Source organism: Mus musculus, chromosome 2 (genome assembly GCF_000001635.26).
Source record: "Mus musculus strain C57BL/6J chromosome 2, GRCm38.p6 C57BL/6J".
NCBI lineage: Eukaryota > Metazoa > Chordata > Mammalia > Rodentia > Muridae > Mus > Mus musculus.
Genome location: NC_000068.7, coordinates 163,833,227 through 163,849,466, shown reverse-complemented (window position 1 = coordinate 163,849,466; position 16,240 = coordinate 163,833,227).

Genomic DNA, 16,240 nt, shown 5'->3' with positions numbered 1-16,240 from the left:
TTTGGTTCAGCAGTTCTATTTTAAGCAAGAGGAGGTTAGAGTTTGTATATGTGTGTTTCTCAGCTTGGAAAGTCATCTGCTGAGTAGACACCAAAAACAGAACTCCCTAAGGCATTCCCTTCAGCTCACCCCCTCTCCAACCCCTCCCATACTGTCTACCCTCACTCCCCCCACCTTGGGAACCTGAGGAGACCTTGTGATTTTCCTCTGTTCCCTGGTGCTTGCAAGGTACCTGTAGTGGCTATTCCTGGTTGTCAACTTGACAATATTTGGAATGAACTACAATCCGGAATTGGAAGGCTCACCAGTGACCCTTATCTGGAGGCTTGGAGATCCTTATCTGGATCTTGGTTTGAAGATCTTGAGCCATATTGGCTATGGATTCCAGAAGATTGAATCTCCGAGTTTAAGGAACACACCTTTAATCTGGGCTACGCCTTTCATCTGGGATTAAAGGTGTGGTGGAACACACCTTTAATCTGGGCTACACCTTCTGCTGGAGACAATATAAGGACATTGGAAGAAGGGAGTCTAGCTCTTGCTCCTGCTCCTTCGCCTGCTTGCTGCGTGAGACTGAGTAACTGCTAGATCCTTGGACTTCCATTCACAGCTGTGACTGAACGATTGTTGGGAATTGAGCTGCCGACTGTAAGTCATCAATAAATTCCTTTATTATCTAGAGACTATCCATAAGTTCTGTGACTCTAGAGAACCCTGACTAATACAGAAGTTGGTACCAGGAGTGGTTCTAGAGTAACAGAAGTACAAGGATGAATCTTTTAAAATTCTGGAATTGGCTTGTTGATCCACCAGCACTTTCAACTATTGAAACCTCTACAGATTCTCTCCCTCCTGGGAGCTCAGAGAATTTTGAAGACCCATGGTTGAAACTATATTCCGAACTTAAAGAAGCTAATGCCCTTGATTTTCTTAATGAATTAGGTGATTCAGTGCACAAAGCTTTCTACAAGATGGGGAAAAAATCGAAAAATGATTTTACTGGCTGGCTGCTCTTAGTATCTGTGGAAAAAATGATGAATGAAAGGAAGGAGTTGTGTGATAAAATCGAAAGGCTCCAGACACAAGTAAACAATCTAAAAGTTGCTAAGTGTGTCCTTGAGGAGAATCTTCTCTCTTGTAGCAATAGAGCTCAAGTTGCAGAAAATCAAACGGAAACTCTCATTGTAAGATTGGCTGAACTACAGCGAAAATTCAAGTCTCAGCCTCAGAGTGTGTCGACAGTTAAAGTAAGGGCTCTAATTGGCAAAGAATGGGATCCTACAACATGGGATGGGGATGTGTGGGAAGACCATGTTGAAGCTGAGAATTTTGAATCCTCAGATTCTCAAGGGTTTGCCCCACCTGAGGAAGTAGTACCCTCAGCCCCACCTCTTGAAATAATGCCTTCCCCACATGAGGAAATTAATTTTGCAGAGTCTGCTCACGGCCCACCAATAGTTTCTTCTAGACCTGTAACCAGACTCAAAGCAAAACAGGCTCCTAGAGGGGAGGTAGAAAGTGTAGTCCATGAGGAAATTCGCTACACTACTAAGGAGCTTAATGAGTTTGCTAATTCATTCAAGCAGAAACCTGGTGAATATGTGTGGGAATGGATTTTAAGGGTGTGGGATAAGGGTGGAAGGAACATAAAACTAGAGCAGGCTGAGTTTATTGACATGGGTCCTCTGAGTAGAGATTCTAGGTTTAATACGGAAGCTCGCATAGTTAAAAAAGGTGTCAAAAGTTTGTTTGAATGGTTGGCTGAGGTGTTTATCAAAAGATGGCCTACTGGAAATGACTTGGAGATGCCTGATATTCCATGGCTTAGTGTTGATGAAGGGATTTTAAGACTTAGGGAAATTGCAATGCTAGAGTGGATATATTGTGTAAAGCATAATTGTCCACAATGGGAAGGTCCAGAAGATATGCCTTTCACCAGCTCTATAAGACGCAAATTGGTGAGAGGGGCACCAGCACATTTGAAGGGTTTTGTTCTTTCCCTTTTCCTTGTGCCAGATCTTAGCATTGGAGATGCTTCTGCTCAATTAGATGAATTAAATTCACTGGGTTTAGTTGGATTCCGAGGTAACAAGGGCCAGGTGGCAGCATTGAATCGCCCGAGACAAGGTGATTCTAGTTATTATAATGGACAGCGTAGACAAAAGAATGTTTATAATAACATACCCAGTAATGGTCAGCACAGGAGAGGTGAAATTTATAATGGCATGACTCGGTTGGACCTTTGGTACTGGCTAACCAATCATGGTGTTTCCAGGAATGAAATACATAGGAAGCCTACTGCATATTTGTTTGATCTGTATAAGCAGAAAAATTCTCAAACAAATGAAAGAAAGGCTACATTAGATCGTGGTAAACAGCCAAATGAAAGAAAGGCTACATTAGATCGTGGTAAACAGCAATCTCGGCCAGTGAATCAATTTCCAGACTTGAGACAGTTTGCAGATCCGGAACCCCTTGAATGAAGGGGTGGCCAGGTTCCTCTGAGGAAGGATCTTGATAAGACACTCAAAGGTTTTGCTGTTACCCTTTCTCCAGTTCTTCCCCAGAGGGACCTACGGCCTTTTACAAGGGTAACTGTACACTGGGGAAAAGGAAATAATCAGACTTTTCGGGGTCTGCTGGATACTGGTTCTGAGTTGACACTGATCCCAGGGGATCCCAAGAAACATTGTGGCCCTCCAGTTAAAGTAGGGGCTTATGGAGGGCAGGTGATTAATGGAGTTTTGACTGATGTCCGACTCACAGTAGGTCCAGTAGGTCCCCGGACACATCCTGTGGTGATTTCCCCAGTTCCAGAATGTATAATTGGGATAGATATACTCAGAAATTGGCAGAATTCTCATATTGGTTCCCTGAACTGTAGAGTGAGGGCTATTATGGTTGGAAAGGCCAAATGGAAGCCTTTAGAGTTGCCTTTGCCAAAGAAAATAGTGAATCAAAAACAGTATCGTATTCCTGGAGGCATTGCAGAAATTACTGCCACTATCAAGGACTTGAAAGACGCAGGGGTGGTGGTTCCCACCACATCTCCGTTTAACTCTCCTATCTGGCCAGTGCAGAAAACAGATGGATCATGGAGAATGACAGTTGATTATCGAAAACTAAATCAGGTAGTAACTCCAATTGCAGCTGCTGTACCAGATGTAGTTTCGTTACTTGAGCAAATTAACACATCTCCTGGCACCTGGTATGCGGCTATTGATCTGGCAAATGCCTTCTTCTCAGTACCTGTCCATAAGGACCACCAGAAGCAATTTGCTTTCAGTTGGCAAGGCCAACAGTATACCTTCACAGTTTTGCCTCAAGGATATATTAACTCTCCTGCCCTGTGTCATAATTTAGTTAGAAGGGATCTTGATCGTTTGGATCTTCCACAAAATATCACATTGGTGCACTATATTGATGACATTATGCTGATTGGAACAAGTGAGCAGGAAGTAGCAACCACTTTGGACTCATTGGTAACACATATGCGTATCAGAGGATGGGAAATAAATCCAACCAAAATTCAAGGACCATCTACCTCAGTGAAATTCTTAGGAGTCCAGTGGTGTGGGGCATGCAGAGATATTCCTTCTAAGGTGAAAGATAAATTATTGCACCTGGCCCCTCCTACAACCAAGAAAGAAGCACAACGTTTAGTGGGTCTATTTGGATTCTGGAGACAACACATCCCTCACTTGGGTGTGTTACTTAGGCCTATTTACCAAGTGACTCGGAAAGCTGCTAGCTTTGTGTGGGGCCTGGAACAGGAGAAGGCCCTTCAACAGGTCCAGGCTGCTGTGCAGGCTGCTCTACCACTTGGACCATATGACCCAGCAGACCCGATGGTACTTGAGGTGTCTGTGGCTGATAGAGATGCTGTTTGGAGCCTCTGGCAGGCCCCTGTAGGTGAATCACAGAAAAGACCTTTGGGATTTTGGAGCAAAGCTCTGCCATCATCTGCAGACAACTATTCTCCCTTTGAAAAACAGCTCTTGGCCTGCTATTGGGCCTTAGTGGAAACTGAACGTTTGACAATAGGACACCAAGTTACTATGCGACCTGAACTACCCATCATGAGCTGGGTACTATCAGACCCTGCAAGTCATAAAGTGGGACGCGCACAGCAGCAGTCTATTATCAAATGGAAGTGGTATATACGTGATCGGGCCAGAGCAGGTCCTGAAGGCACAAGCAAGTTACATGAAGAAGTTGCTCAAATGCCTATGGTTTCTACTCCTGTTACAATGCCAACTGCTGCCAAGCATGCACCTATAGCCTCATGGGGTGTTCCCTATGATCAACTGACCGAAGAGGAGAAGACTAGAGCCTGGTTTACTGATGGCTCTGCACGTTATGCAGGCACCACCCAGAAGTGGACAGCTGCAGCATTACAACCCCTTTCTGGGACAACCTTGAAAGACACAGGTGAAGGGAAATCTTCACAGTGGGCAGAACTTCGGGCAGTACACATGGTATTACAGTTTGTTTGTAAGAAGAAGTGGCCAGATGTACGATTATTCACTGACTCATGGGCTGTAGCCAATGGATTGGCTGGATGGTCAGGGACTTGGAAAGATCACAATTGGAAAATTGGTGAGAAAGACATCTGGGGAAGAAGTATGTGGATAGATCTCTCAAAATGGGCAAAGGATGTGAAGATATTTGTGTCCCATGTAAATGCTCACCAAAAGGTGACTTCAGCCGAGGAGGAGTTCAATAATCAAGTAGATAAGATGACCCGTTCTGTGGACAGTCAGCCTCTCTCCCCAGCCATCCCTGTCATTGCTCAATGGGCACATGAACAAAGTGGCCATGGTGGTCGAGATGGAGGTTATGCTTGGGCTCAGCAACATGGGCTTCCACTCACCAAAGCTGACCTGGCTACTGCTGCTGCTGATTGCCAGATCTGCCAACAGCAGAAACCAACACTGAGCCCCAGATATGGCACCATTCCTCGAGGTGACCAGCCAGCAACCTGGTGGCAGGTTGACTACATTGGACCACTTCCTTCATGGAAAGGACAGCGTTTTGTTCTTACTGGAGTAGATACTTATTCTGGTTATGGATTTGCCTTTCCTGCACGTAAAGCCTCTGCTAAAACCACCATTCAGGGACTGACAGAATGCCTCATCTATCGTCATGGTATTCCACACAGTATTGCTTCTGACCAAGGAACTCATTTCACAGCCAGAGAAGTACGACAGTGGGCCCACGATCATGGAATACACTGGTCTTACCACATTCCCCATCATCCTGAAGCAGCTGGTCTGATAGAAAGATGGAATGGCCTTTTGAAGACGCAGTTACAGCGCCAATTAGGTGGTAACAGCTTGGAAGGCTGGGGTAGAGTTCTTCAGAAGGCAGTATATGCTTTGAATCAGCGCTCGATATATGGTACAGTTTCACCCATAGCCAGGATTCATGGGTCCAGGAATCAAGGGGTGGAAAAAGGAATAGTTCCACTTACTATCACTCCTAGTGACCCTCTAGGAAAATTTTTGCTTCCTGTCCCCATATCTCTAGGTTCTGCTGGCTTAGAAGTTTTGGCTCCAGAGAGGGGAGTGCTCCTACCAGGAGCTACAACAAACATTTCATTGAACTGGAAGCTCAGACTTCCCCCTGGTCATTTTGGGCTTCTAATGCCCTTAAACCAACAGGCTAAAAAAGGAATAACAGTGTTAGGAGGGGTGATAGATCCAGATTACCATGGGGAAATTGGATTACCTCTTCACAATGGTGGTAAGCAAGATTATGTCTGGAGTGCAGGAGATCCCTTAGGGCGTCTCTTAGTACTACCATGTCCTGTGATTAAAGTCAATGGGAAACTACAACAGCCTAATCCAAGCAGGATGACAAAGGACGCAGACCCATCAGGAATGAAGGTATGGGTCAATTCTCCAGGAAAAGAGCCAAGACCTGCTGAGGTGCTGGCTGAAGGTGAAGGAAATACAGAATGGGTAGTAGAGGAAGGTAGTTATAAATACCAATTAAGGCCACGTAACCAGTTGCAGAAACGAGGATTATAAAGTAATATGAATGCCCATTGTAAATTTACTAATGCGTTTGCGATTGTACGAGGGATAGTTATATCATGTTAGGCGTATTTACAACCTTGTTATTGTTTCATGTGAACATGAGATATTATTTGTGTCAAGTTGACAAGGGGTGGATTGTAGTGGCTATTCCTGGTTGTCAACTTGACAATATTTGGAATGAACTACAATCCGGAATTGGAAGGCTCACCAGTGACCCTTATCTGGAGGCTTGGAGATCCTTATCTGGATCTTGGTTTGAAGATCTTGAGCCATATTGGCTATGGATTCCAGAAGATTGAATCTCCGAGTTTAAGGAACACACCTTTAATCTGGGCTACGCCTTTCATCTGGGATTAAAGGTGTGGTGGAACACACCTTTAATCTGGGCTACACCTTCTGCTGGAGACAATATAAGGACATTGGAAGAAGGGAGTCTAGCTCTTGCTCCTGCTCCTTCGCCTGCTTGCTGCGTGAGACTGAGTAACTGCTAGATCCTTGGACTTCCATTCACAGCTGTGACTGAACGATTGTTGGGAATTGAGCTGCCGACTGTAAGTCATCAATAAATTCCTTTATTATCTAGAGACTATCCATAAGTTCTGTGACTCTAGAGAACCCTGACTAATACAGTACCCATAGCCCTTCAGTGAAGCCTGGGTGCGCCTTAAAAGCTTGAAGCCTTCGCCACTCCCACGTTGGGGAGAGGAAGCCTGGGCCCTGAAAAAGAGGAGAAGCATCTAAGGTCACACAAGAACAGGTGGTGAGCAAGGGCCCAGGATGGAGTGAGCAGGGGCTCGGTTCCATCTTAGACGCGTGTCTACACCTCTCTGAGCCTCAGTTTGCCCATCTCTGCCTCAGCAGGTGGGTAGGAATATCGGCTTGACAGGATTCCTATACGGATCAAATAAATGTGCCCAGAGCCTCGCCAGCAAATCTCAGCACTCCCCCCCCAAACCGGTGTCTCCCCTGTGCCCTCTGTATTGCTCGTTCCGAAAGGCTTTGGTATCATAAGCAATTGATTTTTACAGTTAAGATGCACTTCAGTGACTTTCCAGAAGGCCAGCAGGCTCAGGCATTTCCCTTGATGAGATCCCTCTGTGTTCCTTTTAACAGAATTGACTGTTTTCACCCCTGGGACATCATCGGAAGCTCCCTAGAGAGCAGCTGTGGCTTGTCTGCAGCCTGACTGTCACTCCGGGATCTGGGCTGCAGGACATGATTGCTAACCAAAGAATGATGATGACAGGATTTGGTAGGGGATGTTCCAAATGTTCTAATCCTGGAGAATCAGAGAGAGAGAGGGAGAGAGAGAGAGAGAGAGAGAGAGAGAGAGAGAGAGAGAGAGAGAGAGAGAATCATAGTCACCTCCACACTAGTGGGTACCACTGTCCCAGGAGGTTTATCTTGAAAGAGTAACACGTAATATAATTTGAAATAAAGGTATAGTAACTTTAAGAGCATTATAGCGAAAACATTGGTGGGTGGGGTGAAGTTGTGAAATGAATGATCTTGATAAAGTTTTATGCACAGGCAAATGTATTCATTAGTGTAGTGATCTGCCTCCCCTTTGTAATTTGTAGTCCTAAAAAGACTTTTTTAATCACTAAAAGATTTTTTAAATCAATCAATCAATCAATCAATCAATCAATAAAGTCCATCCTTACATTAAAAAAAAAAAAGTTGCATAGCATGTAGCAGATCCGCTGTGCTTTAGCCCCCGGTCATATGAGGCCACTTATATTCAAATGTGTTATAATTAAGCTATGCTTAGAAATTCAGATCTAAATTCTGGAGCTAGAGAGTTGGCCCCACAGTTACAAGTGTTCCCTGTTCCCTGATCCTGCAGAAGGCCCGTTTCAGTTCTCAGTACCCCCAAGGCAGTTCACAACCATAACTCCAGGTTCAGGGGACCTGAGGCCCTCTTCTGACACCGTCCTTGGGCACTAGGCACACACATACACACATGCAGGGAAAATATCCATACACAGAATAAAAATAAATCTTTAAAACTTTGTTTAAAATTTTATCTTTAAAAAAAATTCAGGTCAGACTGGTGGTACATGCCTTTAATTCCAGCCCTTGGGAGGCAGAGGCAGGGGCATCTGGTGTATAAAGAGAGCTCCAGACCAGGTGGGGGTATACAGTGTAACCCTGTGTCAAAAGAAAAAGTAATAAGAACTTATTTTGTAATGGGAAAGGAGAGAGTAGAGACTGGGTTAACGAAACTAAAGACTTATGAAAAACCAACATGGAAATCTGCTTCTTACAAATTGGATTTGAATGCTGGTTTTAACCTTCAGTTATCCCGGGCCTCAGTTTACTCACCTGTGAAATGGGGATAATGATCCTGTAAAAGCCCACATATTCACCAGAGCTGGAACTAGAGGCAAATCAGTTACTCATGCAGTGGGACTGTTTCTTTTTTCTGATATGCTGGAGACTGAATCTCACTCTCACATTACACAAGCCCTCTACCAGTGAGTCTTATTTCCAGCCCTCTGTTTTGTTTTGAGTCAGGATCTTGCTAAGTTGCTAAGGCTGGCCTTTGAATTCACTGTGCAACACCAGCTGTGTTGCTGCCTTCCCAGGTAGCCAGGACGACAGGTACAAAACACCATGCCTGGCTCATGAGAGTTTTAAAAATGACATGGTAAGAACAGAACCCTGGACCCAGAGCACATCAGAGAAGCGAGAGCTAACACAGAGATAGACACCCCAACTCCAGGGAGTTCTTTAAAATGGAATGCACCTGGATGACTTTATTCTGTTAAAAACAAACCCTTGTTTTCCAATCTATTCCTTGAGTTTAGTCCTGTTCATGAGCCTCACACATTGCTCCTGCCTGATAAGTGAAGGACACCCAGGGACTGGCAGGCCCCTAGTGGAAGAGCAGGAGTGCAGACTCTCTCTACGTTCTTGTTTTTTCTTTTCCTTTTTAACATTATTTTTATTATTTTAATTGTGTACATGTGTGTACATGTGTGCATGTGTGTACATGTGTGTGCATGTGTATGCATATGTGTGCATGTGTATGTGCAGATGTGCATGCATGTGTGCGTACATGTGTGTGCACATGTGCATGTGTGTGCATGTGTGTGCATGTGTACATGTGTATGCATGTGTACATGTGTGTGTATTATATGCATGTATATGTATGTGCACAAGTGTCTACATGTGTATGTGTATACATGTGTATGTGCACATGTGTGTACATGTGTGTATGTGCTCATATACATGTGTGTGTGTGCATGCACACATGTGTGCACATGAGAGCAGGCACCTGCAGAGACATCGGACCCCTGGAGCTGGAGTTACAGGCAGTTGTGAGCCACTTGATGTGACACTGGGAATCAAACCTAGGACATCTGTAAGAGTGGCACAGGCTCTTAACCGCTGAGCTGTCACTCTAGCTGCCTCCTGGATAGTTCTTTCCAGAACTTTCAGAGTTGTGTCCTCCATGTCCAATTTAAAGTAGTTTTTAAACCACAAGTCTTTATTGGGTTTTCATTAGAAAACAAATCTGTTCCTTTTGTGCTCATATTTCAGTAGCTTATGGGATCGCTAATCCAATTGCCTCTTCACAAAGGCCAGTGTGGCTGGCGCAGGCCAGTTTGGAAACAAACCCAATAGACTCTTGGCAAGCATGCAATCTGATGGCAGAGAGCCAGAGGGGACAAGGGTGCCAGAGAGTGGCCCGTGGCGGGAGTGTCCCACACAAACAGCCTGCAGAGTCCTGATTAGCGAGTAAGCTGCTTAAACAGATTGCTAACAAGAGTCTTGTTGTCACCCTAATTCTAGCAAGGACTCCACAGTGTAGTGTTGACTCGGAGACACCTGCCCAGCAAGACAGTACATTTGCCAGCCTCTCTTACAGCTACAAGTGCTTGTGTGATGAGTGTCACCACCTGGGTGCAAGTTAGAGTGTGGGTTCCAGGCATAGCCTTTAGGGAGTAGGGGGACTTCTCCATCTCTGTCTGGAATGTAGGCGCAGAGGACTCTGTGCCCTGGGGAATGGTGGGTCTCCATATAAGCAGCCAGGAGCATCATGTGGAGGGAAGCCACAATCCTGACAGAATGCTTGCCTGGTTTAGTAAGGCAGCTAGCATTACCCTGACACAATTATTACCTAAGTCCTTATGACAATCAAATCAGACAACAGCCCCCTAAGTAGGACTTTCTACTGTTTCAGAGTTTCAGATAAAGTCTAACTTATAGCTAAGGTCAAACAGCAGGTACTAAGAACCCCAATATTTCAGAAAGCTCCAAGACTCTCCAGCAGCCCTTATTAGAAACATTCTACTGGCTTCCCCCTCCTATTCCAGCCCCCTCAGCCTGCATAGTGAGGTCAAGGGCAAGTTTCTAGAGCCAGAAAAAGATCCTAGGCCTACAACACACTAACTAACTATAAGACCCTGGTAAAATTGTGTCAGCTCCCTGGATGACATTATATGATAATATCTGTCACCTCATCCCCCAGAGACTAGACTGTAGGCTAACCTGAGTCATGGCTGCACACTCTATCCCTTCCTCCCTCTGATCCCTGCATCCTTTCTCTCCTTGACTTTTGAACCCTGCCAAACACTATCCACATAGGTTGGTTCTTTATCTAGTTGGAAGCCAGAGGAGTTTAGCCTCACAGAAAAATGAGACTGAGAGTCAAAAGGAATAGCAAGAGCTATCCAGGTCAGAGCAGGCAACCTGGAGAATGGTCTAGGTGGAGAATCTGGCCAAGAGGAGACTCCCCAGCCAACCGTGGTGTCTCCGCACAGATGATCTGGAAGACACAGCAGGCCTGGGAGTCGCGGGGATCTGGTCCAGTGGGGTGAAGGGTTATCTCAGGATCTCTGAGGAGTTTAAGCAGAGTGACTTAGCCATGGTTGTGCTTGACAAAGGTCTTCCTGGCTATGCAGTGTGGCCAATAGGAGAAGGCTCTCACGATTCAGTCATCCAGGGGACAGACAAGGCAACATAGCTCAGGGACTAATGATTAAATAATACACTCAGCACATTTAGTAAAACAATAACCACAAACAAACAAACAAACAAACAAAAACTGGCTATCTCTATCTCCACCTCACGCTGAAGCAGCCGCTCCCGCTGGTCTACAAACAAGCTGCACTTTTACATCTGGGCAGCAGGGGGCAGCAGTGACCTCTGGTCTCAGCCGCTCCACTGTTCATGCTTACAAATATCACTAGGGGGCAGCACCGTGTTACAGGTTTCTCTACCGGAGCCCTTTTGAAATCACAGCTTTCAGTGAAGTGGTGACTCAGGGTGGGCTGGGGGCCGCCGACTCAGGAAAGCAATCCAGATACTGGTGGAGGCGCAGGCTGCTCTTGAAAAGTAGACAAATGGGGAAGATAAAACAAAGGAGGAGAGAAAAGACAGGAAAGGATATGGAGATGAGAGAGACTGGGGGGGGGGGGGAGCGGTGGAGAGGAGCGTACAGCCCCTGGGTTCCGCTGGTTCTGTGCATCACAGCCTTGATAGTATCCATAATTTTACTTCTCTGCCCTCAGTTTCCCCTGTAGAGCAGAAATTCCTTCAAGCACCTCACATTTTGTAAGGTCATGGACAGATGCACCAGGACACAGTAAATGCTCACTAGACAATGGTGTTGTCAGCTGCTTGGTACCATCCTGGTGCCCACTTCTGGGGAAGGTCTAGAGGGTCAGATTCTCTAGAGTTGTTGCCAGTTAAGACATGAACCGTGCTGAGCATCAAGGCGGGGATAGAATCTCAATCTCTCTCTCTCTCTCTCTCTCTCTCTCTCACTCACCTAAGGAGTCTTCATTAGCCCTTCGCCATGCATGAAGATGGGGTCCCGTCCCCCACCCCACCCTGTCCACAGAGACCGACTCAGTGCTAGGGCTGATAGAGGCCATCTCCAGAGAGCACTGAGTCTATGACAGGGAGCTCCCCTGCAGCTCCAACCCAGCGCTAAGGAACTGAGTGCAGACACTTCCAGGCAGACAGCTCAAATCTGAAAACCCGAGGGAGGGAGCCCAACACCATCTCTTCACACAGGGAGGGCTCTTGTCTCTGCTCATCCTGACTACAGAATCACGGAGGCTGCCCGTCCTCCCTGACTGGTGACTCTGGGAGAGTGGCAACCTTGCATCCCAAGGTTCCTTCTGCCTTCAGGGACAGCTTTGGATCTGTCAACCTTGTGCCTGTCATCAGGAGGTGGCTCTCACTTCCAGGTTTGCTGCTGATCTTGGTTCTCTAGCTGGTCTCTCAGATGGACTCAGAACCTACACTAAATGGTTCTTTTAGAATGTGAGGCTTTAAGTGTGCAAAGCTTATGAAGAGACAAAACCCACGCCTGTGGAGATGGAAATCAGGTAGGACAAGGGTCACCTGATCAAGAGAATCCGGCTTCGGGAAGCACAGAACTGTTCTGAGATAACGGGAACATAATATCCTTGGATGGAGGTGTTGGTCACATGGGTGCACAGTTGTAAAGACTCAAGTCAGTTTGTACCTTGCATGCCTGTGTCAGCTACATACATCTTAAAGTTTCATAGGGAAAAATCATTGTTTAAACAGAGACTATTGTTGTTTGTTAAGATTTTGATGGGGGGGGGCTGGCAACATGGCTCAGCGGGTAAGAACACTGACTGCTCTTCCAAAGGTCCTGAGTTCAAATCCCAGCAACCACATGGTGGCTCACAACTACCCAAAATGAGATCTGATGCCCTCTTCTGGCACATCTGAAGACAGCTACAGTGTACTTATGTATAACTCTAAATAAATCTTTGGGCCAGAGCAAGCAGGGTCTGAGCAAGTGGGGCTGACCAGAGTGAGTGGGGTTGACCAGAACAAGTGGAGGTCCTAAAATTCAATTCCCAATAACCACATGAAGGCTCACAACTGTGGGGAGCGGGTGTGGCGGCAGTCCCAAAGGTGCCAGGGACTGCAGCTAAGTCATATGACTTGCACCTGACTTCCTCATATAAGACACAAACATCTTGAGTGCTGCGCAGGTGTACCAGGATACAGGTGAATCCAATTTGATGGAGATATGCCCCTGCTGCCCTGATTAGCTGAAGCTGCATGCCTGGTGAGGTGGCGTGGCCTGCTGTGCGTGGATGGGAACTGAGAGTATAAAAGAGTGAGAGGCCCAGGGTTCGGGGGAGATATAAAAACAAGGGAGATATAAACAAGGGAGATATATGGAGAAAGAAGAAACAGGACTGAATAAATGTGTGCAGAAGGATCCTGTAGCAGCGTCGTTCTTCCTGGCCAGTTGAGCACGCGCAACAGTTGGTGCCGAAACCCGGGAAAAGAAACATCTTCAGGCACAAGCGAAGACCCCCTGCTACAGGAAGGATTCAGAACTGCATCACTGGGAAGGAGCGGTTAATAAAGTGTTCCCGTAAAACAGACTGTTGAGAAGGATCCGGCGTGGATTCAGAACTCTTCAGCTGGGGAACGGTACTGATGAAGAGAAAGAAGAAAGATGAAGACTGAATAAACTGCTGTTAGAAGGACTGGTGGTCACGTCGTTCTTGCTGGTCGAGAGCGGACGCGACAATTGGTGGCCTGTACGGGGAACCGACTCCCCCACCGAGTTCAGAACTTTCAGCAGTCAGTGGTTGCCGGCAGGGTAAGTTCACAGTGAGTGAAACTTGCGACCCCAGGAGTTTGGGAAGGACCTCGGATAAAATAGAGGCAAGTATAAAGTTGCCAGGAAGCAGGCACAAAGTAAAGATAAGGTTCACGGCTTTGGGACAAGTTAAGGTTCCTGGTTTGGGGACAAGTTAAGGAACTATGATAACCTCAGTGTAGTGATCAATAGATCCTCGCTGTGTAGTTATGCTTTTTTCTCCCATTGACCCTTTGTGGGTAGGTCTGATAGTTTTGGTCTTGTTTGTTCTGATATATGGACTCTGTTACTGTTTGAATCAAGAGGCAGTCAAGACAGGTCAGAAAATCCTTATAGAGCAACAAGAAAGTATGTCGGAAAAGGAGAAGGGCTTAAAAAGAAAAAGGAAAAAGAAGACACAGTAAAATCAGGTGGACAGAAAGGACAAAATAAAAGAGCCGAGGTGGAGGAGGAAGGCGAATTAGCTTCTGTGCCTCCTCCCTATGCCTCCTCAGCAGCCACCTATAGGTGGACCTTCTGTCCAGAGATTTGGCGTATTGACTCCCCAGATGGACACAAGGTGATTGAGGTTATGGTCTCATCACCACGAGGTATTGTGTCCATCTCCCCTGGGGATCGAGTAGATCAGGTGTTGACGTGGGCGAGAGGGTCTGTTTGTGTGTTTCCACAGGACCAGACAGAACCTCTTTGGGTGCTGGAGAGATTGGTGAGACGCTACAAGAATGAGGCTCCTGATCCAGTTGCCCCTGTGGATGTGGTGGATGATCCCACAAGCACAAAGGATGGAGCCGAGATGGGAGATCCTTTCGGTGTTCCAGAAGCCGATACCAGCTCGACATGACGTTCAAATTTTTCCATGCCTTTTTGATCCCTGAATTTCCCTTAAAGAGATAGCCCCGCTGGCCATCTATCCCTTGCTTCAGGGAAGATGAGTAGGGATGAGAGCCCTGGGATGTATGCTTGTTATAGTGTGTGTGTTTTGTGTTTGGCACATGTGTTAGGTGCAGAGTGTGCGGCCCGCACTTTCGCCATGGTAGCGTAGGCTTTTGCTGCAGTGGAGGCGGGACAATCTCCTCAGATTCGGTTTGCCGCTCTAAAAGAAATTATGCTGCGTTATGCCATGGGTTGCGAGGCTAAGCACTGCACAGAGGATAGCTTGCTGTTGGCATCCTGTGGAAGGCATGTCTGATTGCATGAAGGTTCAGTGTCCTAGTTCCCTTCCCCCAGGAAAAATGACACGGGAGCTGGCCAAGACCTCTCTGGGTGATGAGCCTAAGGGATGGTTTTGTGTAGGGCTCCTATGCTTGCACACTGGGGATCAGTCCTCTACCTTCACCCATGAGGCTTGCTTGTAGCAATTAAGATCTGGCTGTAGATTAATCAACATCCTGGCCTTTGATGCACCTGCCGCAAGCAAAACACAATCTCCCCAGGTGTGGCTTGGCATAATAGAGAGGTAGTCAGTGATAAGACTCCCTGGGCATGTCACCAACCTAAGACAGGGATCAAACCAATGCTGTTTGTCTCCCAAGGACGGGTAAGGGGCATGGCTGCGGGGGGCTTTCTACAGACATTCTCTCTGCCAAAAAAGAAAAAAGGGGGAATTGTGGGGAGCGGGTGTGGCGGCAGTCCCAAAGGCGCCAGGGACTGCAGCTAAGTCATATGACTTGCACCTGACTTCCTCATATAAGACACAAACATCTTGAGTGCTGCGCAGGTGTACCAGGATACAGGTGAATCCAATTTGATGGAGATATGCCCCTGCTGCCCTGATTAGCTGAAGCTGCATGCCTGGTGAGGTGGCGTGGCCTGCTGTGCGTGGATGGGAACTGAGAGTATAAAAGAGTGAGAGGCCCAGGGTTCGGGGGAGATATAAAAACAAGGGAGATATAAACAAGGGAGATATATGGAGAAAGAAGAAACAGGACTGAATAAATGTGTGCAGAAGGATCCTGTAGCAGCGTCGTTCTTCCTGGCCAGTTGAGCGCGCGCAACACACAACCACCTGTACAGCTACAGTGTACTCACATACATAAAATAAATCTTTAAAAAAAAAAGATTTTGATTTTTGAGACATGATCTCACTGTGTAACTCTGGCTAGCCTGGAACCCAATATGTAGACCAGGCTGCCCTCAAACTCACAGAGATCCATCCACCTGCCTCTGGCTTGGAGTTCCGGAATTAAAGGCATGTGTCACCCCACCAGCCAGAGACATCTCTGATGGCTTGGTTAGACCTTGATGATAACTCTAGTTTAAAATACTTGTTGTCTGTGCATGTGTACATGTGTGTGTGTGTGTGCCCATGCTTCCACGAGTGTGTGCGTATGTAAGACTGATCCTTAGCAGCTGTATGTCCACTGTGTTTTTGAGACAGGGTGACTCTCTCACTGGCCTGGAGTTTACCAAGTAGGCAAGGCTGGCTGGCTATGGAGCCCTGGGAACTCTCCTGCCTCCAATTCCCCAGTACAGGTATCAGGAGAGAACATTGCCAGCCCTGGCCTTTGTATGTAGGTTCCAGGGATTGAGCCCAGCTTCTCATGCTGTCCTGACAAACACTTTACCAGCCAAGCTGTCTCCCAAGCCACAG